The following is a 9,913-nucleotide window of genomic DNA, read 5'->3' on the forward strand; positions in this document are numbered from 1 at the left end:
GTACCCAGCAAGTTACTGCATTCATGCCACTGTAAACTAGCATTTGAGAAAGGGGTGGTCCACACTCTACTTACGGGGGCAAGGAGCAGCATCTCATCTGCAGGCCACTAGGGGTTGTTCGCAATGCAACAGAAACCACATCTTATCTTTGACAGGGCAGCCGATATGTAATCATGTTTTACATATATCATTTCCCAACTTCATCTTCTTCCATCTTTCTGTAGTATGTCCTAGGGAAGATCTCAGAGAAGCAACTGTATATACCAGTTTCAAAAACTCTTAATACGAAGAGCATGGAACTCTGCATTCAGCTACCTGGGCATGTCAAAAGCATATCATGCAATAAGCCAATGTTTAGTATATGGCCCAACATGGACATGGTACCTTCACAGCTCTTATCTGATTGAAATGCACAGATGTGGATAGGAAATGACATGATTACTAATTTTCTGAGAGGAAAAAGGGGAAATCCAGTATAGTGACTGAGTGAAAAGTTAGTAATAAAAGGTAAGTGACCCAGACAGGGAGTTTCCTGAGCAAGCATAACCCGGCAGTTCTTAGCCACACTTCTTTCATGGCGTTCTCTTCAAGTTAGGTTGACAGATATCTGATCCAGTGCTTGGCCATCTACTGAAACCACCTCTTACCATTCCACCAGGTAAGGATGTCAGCAAAAAGCCTTTTCACCACAAGTAGCAACCTACTTTCCAAAACAACTCCCCGTGCTTCAAACTAAACCAACGACTAAGTAAACCCAGATTAAATAGAGCTTTATCAGGATGGAGTTTCAGTAATCTCTGAACCAACAAATTCTAGGGAATGTGTGTACAGAATATCCATTATACAAATGTCAGACCACAAAGTCAAACTCTTTGTTGAGATGCTGTTAAGACCCTCCCTAATCCAGTCAATATAGGAGAGTGGGAGAAGCAGGGTCATGCTAGCTGCTACTCCAGTGCCTGTTTTTCCTTATGCAAAGGCCAGTAAAGCAAATTTTCTGCAGAATTATTTTAGTTGTTCCTAAAAGAAACAAGATAGCCTTTTCTCATTAGTCTGAATAGATAGCTCCTTTTCTGAGTTGCTTTAATTGCTGTGGGTTAAGCTTCACTATCACACATCCTCACAACCATAATACAACTGGCATCATTTGGCGCTTTTTGACTTGGTTAAGTACAAACTACAAAGTCTAACATGGAAAAGGTCATTTATTGTCTGCCAGATGGGATGTTTCAAAATGAAATGATTTAGTCACATCATTAGGAGAAAAAGGAAGAATTAAAATGTATGCTCACATACAGATTTAAGTATGCACACAAAATGATTAGCACAGGAAAACATAAACGGTAGCCCAACAGCACACAAGTTACTTGGATTGCCACAGACTTCCTTAAGTGATATCTTCTACATTTATGTTGAAACATGTGGATTGCTATTTTAATATTGCTATCATAATAGCGTAGTACAACTGGTAGCATGAGGCTGAATATGCCTCAGAATCAGACAGAGCTGGGTCCAATATGAGACTGTTCACTTACTACCCATGTGTGTTTGGGGCATATATCTTATTTCTGAAACTGCCTTATAATCTATAAAATGAGGACCATATGGGCTGGGCACGGTGCTCACACCTGTAATCCCAGCACTCTGGGAGGCCGAGGCGGGCAGATCACGAAGTCAAGAGATCAAGACTATCCTGTCCAACATGGTGAAACCCCGTCTCTACTAAAAATACAAAAATTAGCCGGGTGTGGTGGCGTGAGCCTGCAGTCCCAGCTACTCGGGAGGCTGAGACAGGAGAATTGCTTGAACCCAGGAGGCAGAGGTTGCAGTGAGCTGAGATTGTGCCACCGCACTCTAGCTTGGGCAACAGAGGAAGACTCCATCTCAAAAAAAAAAAACATTAGGACCATATGGCCTTCCTCCTAGGTTTTTGTATAGATATAATAAGGTTACATGTAAAGTATCTGCCCCGACACATACTACTTCCTGAATATTATTCCTTTCCACCTCTCCTTAGGCCAGATACTTTGTGTGTGCATGTGCATGTGCATGTGCATGTGTGAGAATATGTGTTTAGTATTGAAATTATGCCTATATGTAGAAGGCAAACAATAAATACTTCTTGTCATTTACTCAATAGTGGACATTGATGATTTACCTTTTACATTGTCTAACTCAGAAAGTCTTAAATGCTCTTGACTCATGATTTTTTTTTTCTTTTTTTGAAATGGAGTCTTGCTCTTCTCGCCCAGGATGTACTGCAGTGGCGTAATCTCTGCTCACGGCAACCTCTGCCTCCCAGGTTCAAGCGATTCTCCTGCCTCAACCTCCCGAGTAGCTGGGATTACAGGCACCCGCCACCACACCCAGCTAATTTTTGTACTTTTAGTAGCGATGGGGTTTTGCCATTTGGCCAGGCTGGTCTCGAACTCCTGACCTCAGGTGATCCACCCACCTCAGCCTCCCAAAGTGTTGGGATTACAGGTATGAGCCACCACACCCGGCGATTCATGATGTCCCTAATGGTTCCGTCCATTTTTACAGCCCACCTCGGCGGAAAGAAATACCTAACAGTTCTGTTTATTTGTAAATTAGACTCAAATAACTTAACAATTATTTATGTCCTAACAACTTGATTTCTGAAAAAAGAATACACATAAACTAAAAGAAAGATGAGTCCTATTCATTGTTAAATAATCATAAGTGCTTAATAGTGAGATGTATGCGCCTGTTAGGCACTACACAACTTCTCAAACTCTGGTTGCATGCCCTCACCCTTGTTTCCTGCTCCACACTGATTTTCACATGGTGCTGTTTTATATTATAGCAACTGACAAAAACTTAGCTTCTCAAAGGTATGACATCACTGAAAGAAAGTTATGCATTCCAGTAGTGAAACTGTGAACTACCTTGAGCTAGTAGTTCACACGGGTGTCTGACAGATGTCAAGAATTGCTATATTTTCCTCAACTATTTAAAATATTTCCTGGCACCCCTTTGAGGCCACTGCAATGTCCAGGGTGCCTCAGCTCACACCTTGGGAACCCAGAGGCTAATTAACCATATTGAATCAGATTCGTTTTCTATGCTACTACCAAAATACGAATTGGACAATATTATAGATAAAGCTGAATAATAACATGACTTGTTTTAATGCAGTTCTAACTCGATTTTCTATTTTGATTCCATTATTCAGCCATTGATATTTGGCTTTTTAAAACCTGTCCTCATAGTGTCATATGGTCAGCAGATAAACTCTGCAGTGAAGGCTCCTTAGATTCAAATCTATGTTGAACTCTTTCAATTTTATGATTTTTGTTTTTTTTTAAAAAAAACACAGAGTAACCCAAAGCTTATCAGGTGATCCTTCTTGGTAAAAGGGATTTGCGGGCTGTGGATCAGCTCTCATCTGAGATGAAGACAGGACCCTCCATCCTGCAAAAATGGGTTTGAAAAAAGAAAGCAACTCTCCTTTTACACGTGAGAATGGCTCAACCCTAAGAATGCTGCTTCCAGGTTCACTGTTCTGCATTTAGAATCCAGGCCTAGAGAAGCAGCAGGGCTTGCCTCTGCTGTGAATCAGACTCTATCTTGTGTTGTTTTAGAGTCATGTCTACATAGCTGAAAGATGATTTAGACCTTTTTCAAGAAGAGAGTGGTAAGGAGAGGTACAGTGAGGCAGAAGACAATGCTGGTCAGTGCTTAAAGATGACTCTCTGAGAGGAAAACCCTCGTTTTCTACTGTCTGCTGATTTCTGTGTTAAAAATACTCCCACCATGGTTGAACGAGGTCACTGAATTCAGAGTTAGGGAAAGAGAAACACAATCAGCTCTCACGAGCTGGCTCTAGCCCTTCACTGGGCGGAAGGCTTTTCTCCTCTTCTACAGCTCTTGGATGCTCTGAGTCTAGGGGCATACTCTGCTGAAAGGAAGATTTGTAAATGCTCACGTTTATTAGCTCCTGATTGAGGACATCTGCCAGACACAATAAATAAAGTTGAAAAAAAGAGTGCTTTGGAGAGAAAGTAGGCTAATCCGAAGCTTTCTATTCAGGGGATGAATTCTCGTCTTCCTCTCTGTGTATGGGACACTATCTTGACCTTTCTGGCTGAGCCTATTAGCTCAGAGGTGGCACTCTAGGGGTCAAGTCAACAGGTATTCATCAAGCACCAACCACAGGCTTGAAATTTATATTAGTTGTTCTGGAAGGTTCCAGGAGAAGACAATGTAGACCCTGAGGAGGGGATGATGTAGGCAAGGAGAGAGGCTAACGGCACATGAAGCCCTCAAAACTGGGCTCTAGACTCTTTTCATTGCAACTTCAGAATAAATCAAGTAACACTGCCTGTCTTCCCAGAGGTACTCTTGGCAGCAACCAGCAGGATCTGTTGTTTCTACTGTTGGACGCGTTTATGGGCCCTACTGTGGCAAGCAGCTTTATATAAAACATCTTCCGGAACCATCCTTTTCCCTGTGAGTCAGTCATCCTCAGAGTCCTAATTCTGTCCAGTTTGCATCAGGCCTCCTCAGTCTCTGTAGTCCAAAGCACACGATAGGGTACCAATGTTCAAGGCTCTCCTTTATTTTGAAATTCAACTGGCAAAGCTATTATATTCTACCTACTATTTCGCCAAGTAGTATGCAATGCAAAGTGGCAATTTTACATCGTGCTAGCCCAACAAAAATTCACAGATGAGTGCACGCCTTATTTGGAATAAAGAGAAACACAATAGTTATTAAAGGGGTGATTACCTTCCCTGGGACCATGAATTTAAAATTATGCAAAATCGGAGGTCGGTCTCCACAAGTTCACATAGTGATTTAAATGGGGGTAACAATGGATATAATATCTTCTAACATGTTAAAACTTCCACAGCAAACCTCTTATATAATGCTTTGTTGCTTCATTGATTTGATAAGCTTGTGGGGGTACATTTTGCATTCATATATGATGTATAAAGTATCTTGTTTGCTTACAAAAATGAAAGTTCAATAATAACAATCCTCAGGTTGCTATGATTTCTCTGTCATTCATACTGAGTGCTCAGTATGCATGTGAGTGATCAGCATTTGTTTTGCCTTTGAGGAATTTGCAGAGCAGTTAGTAGGTATCGGTGTCCTCTGTAGTGGTTCAAATAACATATAACTATCATAACATATTTGAAACAAGCCAATTATTATGCCATTTGAACATTTATCCTCCTTAAGATATATCCTGGGTTTTACTGAAGGCCTTCTCCCTTAATAATGTTTTTCTTTATGATATGAGGGTGCTGGCTGGAAGAGAGCTGAGCTTCAGATACATGGTGTTGGAGTAAGGGGAGAGTCTTTTCCCTCGATGGTTAATTGTATGGGGGTTAAGGAGCCTCCTAGTTGGGGAGGTGAACTTGAACTGTAGCAACAATCAAGATTCAGACATGTATAGACAAGTATGATGGCTTGAGGAGGAGACTGCAGACTGAAGTCAGGAGATAGGGATGGGAAAAAAAGGGTCACTGTGAGAGAATGTGGTAGGGCCAACAGACTCAGCCACAAGTCAGCAAGTAAATGGGGAGACGATGAAATGGGTGAGATGTTCTTCTTCAGTATAGTGGCTGGTGTTTGAACTCATTTTGCCCTCTCTTCCAGGGGCTGTGCACACCTTAGGTAGAAGGAGCTATACATGTGAACTGAAAGAACTCTCTCACCAAATTCTAGGACACTTTGGGGCTCAAAGTACTCTATTCAAACGACTCTATTCAAACTACCCGTCTACATGAGCACAGAGACAGAAAACTTCTTCCTCACTTCAACACGGGCTGCTATCCTGTCTTGGTAATGAATGACGGAAGAAGGTTGGTGGCTGGGGCCTTCTCCTCATAACCGTGAGAAGGAACAATAAAGAAAAATAGGGGTGGTGTGGTTTGGGGTGGCCAAGGCCAACGTTGAAGACGTTGGTAGAACTCAGAGTAGCAGGCAGCATCCAAAGTGAGTGGAAACCCAGATTAATTCTGAAACACACATAAAACATGTCTACCTTTTTGGGAACTCAAAAAACGTGAGGTTGGGAGGAGCTGCATGAAGGACTGCATTACCTGAACAAATGGGTGAGGGCTTGAGGCTCTGAGGGTGCTCCTCTTGAATGTTAATGAGACTCATTCATACCATGGCCTGGGAAGGCTTGGAAATATTTTCGTTACATAAACTGACATCAACCCCTGTTCTTCTTTTAATTGATATGCAGTCTCAGCCCTGTTATCATCTCTGATCTTGACCATTTCCCTGTGCCACTGGGCAACCAATGTCTCTTTCTGAACAGTTGGGAGAAATGTATATTCACTGGTTTTCTCTAGAGCAGCCAGAGGTTCCTTAATTTGCATCGTTACATGAGTGCAAAGCACAATGATAAAAAATGCAGTTCTTAAGAAACGTCAAAGACAGCTCATTAGATCAACTTTTTTTTTTTTTCTGTGTATGTGTTGTTGTTGTTGTTGCTGTTTTTAAACAGGGACCACTGTGCTTCCTTTCAAGTGACAAGAGTTGTGACAGCTGCTCTATAAGGTATTCAATGGTTAATTAAGACAAGAGTGTCATCACTGAGCTCTTTTGTGTTTCATAGAAAGCAGTTGCTAAACAGATGAAAGTAGGTCTGAGGCAAGGGGTAGCATAACTATTATTTCAATTAATAAATAGCTCTAAAAGTGAAGGAAGTGATAAAGGCCTCAAGAGCGTCTGTATCTGCCCCGGTTCTGTCAGGAAAATTAAACAGAGCACTTTTGATTGCCATTGCTTCTGTTTAAGAGATCCAAGCAAGTGGGGTCGGTCACCTGTGCTGAGCAGGTTAGAGACTGCCTGGTTCCTGGGGCACCCCCTAGTGACATGTTCCTATACCCTAGCATATCCCTTTCCTTGCTACTGAAAGAAATGGTGCTGAATTCACCTTGTTCTTCCACCCGCCTCATCCTCTATTCTCCCCCTCTTCCACCAAAGAAGCCCTAAAATGTATTTTCAGATAAATATCAGGAAAGCATTTATAAATATTTCAGAGGTGTTTCATAAATAAATCAGCAAATCTACAAAAAGACTTCTCTCTTTTAATGAGATCTTGGCTGTGGTATATGCCTTTTATTTGAGCATCATTAAAACCAGTTGGGAAGATTTTTATACTGGACTCTCTTTTGGGGGGCTTCATAATATATGAACAAGCCTGCTTTGCGTCTGTGAAACATGTAGCCTCTTCTTCTGACAGATTAGGCAGCCCTGGCGTGAGGGAATAGCTTTTACTCTTTTTAAAGTAAATACTAATCAATAGGAACTGTACCGACAAAAACCTTCTTGCTGCCTAATTGCACCACAGCTACTCATAGACCCCAACAGAATTTTCCCCTGGATGTAACAAAATTAACTACCAGGGGCTGAGCTAGTGAATTATCACCATCTCTCTATTCAAATGTAATTAACACAACGCCCCAACTACCACATGTACCATTAAAGTACCATTTGTATGTGTAATTTTCAAACAGGGTCTAAAGGTCGTGCCCACATCAATCTTTTCAACACACACATCTGCACAGGAAATCAAACTGGCAGGGAGGTGGTCCCAGTCATTCTAGGAAATCTCTCCCTCTCTGAAATATTCTTTGTAGTTTTTCTTTTGCAGCTTAATGCTCTCTGTGTTCTCTTTGGCCATGTAAGAAATAGCCAGACTGTATCAGAGGAAAACAAGTGATTTAAGGAATTTTAGCAAGCAAATCTAGTACCCAGATCTGGCCAATCCAGGGGCTAGCTATGCAGGAATCTTACCAATAGCCTGGGATGGATACTATGGCCATGCTGGTTAATAATAACTAATATTTTTATTGCACATTAGGATTATAAAAAAAACTTGTACCTGCATTTTTCGAACTCATTATTGTTATTGGCAATTATAGTAATAGCAGGGGCTATATATTGAGCATTTGAGCTAAGAGCTTTACATATATAGTTTATCAATTAATCCTCATAACAACTTTATGAGTTAGGAATTATTTCCTCTATTTTAAAACCAAGGAAACTGAGGCTCAGAGTGAGTATGTGACTCAAAATGCTCCAAGCAGCTAGAAGGAGGGAGCACCAGGGTTTGAACCCAATTTTCTGACTCTGAGGCTCATTCTGATACATGATCACTTTGGGAGGGAGGTATCATCATCATCCTCAGCCCCCCACCAACATTATCATCATCACCACCATCATCATCAACATCGTCTGCCTTTCATACATGAGGTAAACAAGGTACAGAGAGGTGAAGCAACTCATCCAGGGCTACACAGCACAGAAGAGTTTGGAAGAAGAGGGTTGGAGGCAAGATAAAGGGAAGGAGCAGTCATGGGTGATTCATGGAATGGACGTCTCTCTAAATGTCTCTCACATCCTGGTGGCCATTCCATCTGTCACCTTCAAAAGTCAGTGGAAAGAGCAAGGAAAGAGGAGTCAGGAGACAGGGACCATCCACTCAGACCAGACACCAGCTGGGTGACCTTGACCTTAACATTCCCTCTCTGGGCTCAGTGCCCTTGATTACATAACAAGCTAGATTAGAAGATCTCTCAAGCCACTTTCAGATGTAACATTTTAGGCTCTTAATTTGTGAATTCTTGGTGCTAGAAGAGGCCATGCGCGGAAATTTAACATAGCAATACTTTCTCAAAACTTGACCTGTAATGAGCCTGTCAGAACTCAGACACCCATGTTGTCACAAAGCCATCTCTTGATAAAAGGAGGAGCCCTCGGCTGAGGATGCCCACATTTAGTGTTTTTGCAGAAATACTTCGCCACTTCCAGAGCCAACACGTACAAATAGCATTGGCTGCACGCCCTCCACTTCCCGCGTGTCATTTGCAAGGCTGCCCCGCTCGTCAAGAGGGCTATGCAAAGTCACCAAGGTCTGTAACTCCAGTTAGAGCTCCAACATTGTAATTTTTCAGCAGCAGAGTCTGTTGTGAGAAACCTTGCTCCCAGGTGCACAGTGAACCCAGAGGGTACTTCTCTAATAGGAGTCCCTCGACTGCTTCCACTCAAAGACGCCTGGTTCCGGCCTGTGAGGCTGTGCACGGAGTCAGCTCCAATGCTCGGAACGCCCCGCCTCCACCCAGATACACACTGGCCACGTGTGTCTGGGGCTCCTGAGTTTTTTCCTCCAGCCTATAGGTCACCCAGGGCATGGGTGCCTTCTGCAGTTTAGTTTATAGTTGATCCATGTTGGTGAGGCCTGCCTCTGAGTCAGGGCCACCGTTAGCCTGGCCTTGAGGGGACATGCACCTTCATGCCTGAGTTGACTGTGGGTGTGTGTGTGTGGAGGGGGCGCTTTTGGTGTCCAGAGGCACTTGACATCACATTATATCCATTTAAATATGTTTTCCCTTGATTCAGAATGAACTGAGAGAAACAAAAATTACTAATCAAAATGGAATGCAAATATCCAAGGCTCTTCTCTGTCAGAAAATGCCCTATTTTCCCCCCTCCATGGTACTAATGTTTTAGAAATAGAAGGCACCTCTGGAGAGACAGGATAATACCAAATTTTCAAATCTGTAGAAAATGAGTACAGGGGTAGGCGGCACTATTAGTGCTACTAAAAATAAGCTTTGGGAAGCTACAATAAATGGAAAAACCAGAAGAGTCATTCCTTTTTTAAACTGTACTGAAAATCCTGTATGTTCGGGAGCCATTTTCTCCAGAGATTCCAACAATAATACTTCCAATTCAATATCCATTTCTACAGCGGTCTCTCTCCCATTTTGTCCCCCTCCCTTCACCACTGCCCCAGTAACGCAGGCTAAATATTAAGCTTATTACCCCCACAGAAAGCGTGGTTCTGCCAACTGAACATTGTGCCAGATGCCAAGAATTGAAGCGATTATGCCTTGCATGCTGCTTGGTATACTGAAGATGGGGA

General features: G+C 42.3%; 1 protein-coding gene across 1 annotated transcript in view; it reads right to left on the reverse strand.

Moving 5' to 3' along the window:
- Window positions 1-9,913, reverse strand: part of RORA (RAR related orphan receptor A) — a 1,262,381-nt gene that overhangs the window by 415,789 nt on the left and 836,679 nt on the right. The window lies entirely within an intron of this gene.

Source organism: Macaca thibetana, chromosome 7 (genome assembly GCF_024542745.1).
Source record: "Macaca thibetana thibetana isolate TM-01 chromosome 7, ASM2454274v1, whole genome shotgun sequence".
In the NCBI taxonomy this organism is placed as follows: domain Eukaryota; kingdom Metazoa; phylum Chordata; class Mammalia; order Primates; family Cercopithecidae; genus Macaca; species Macaca thibetana.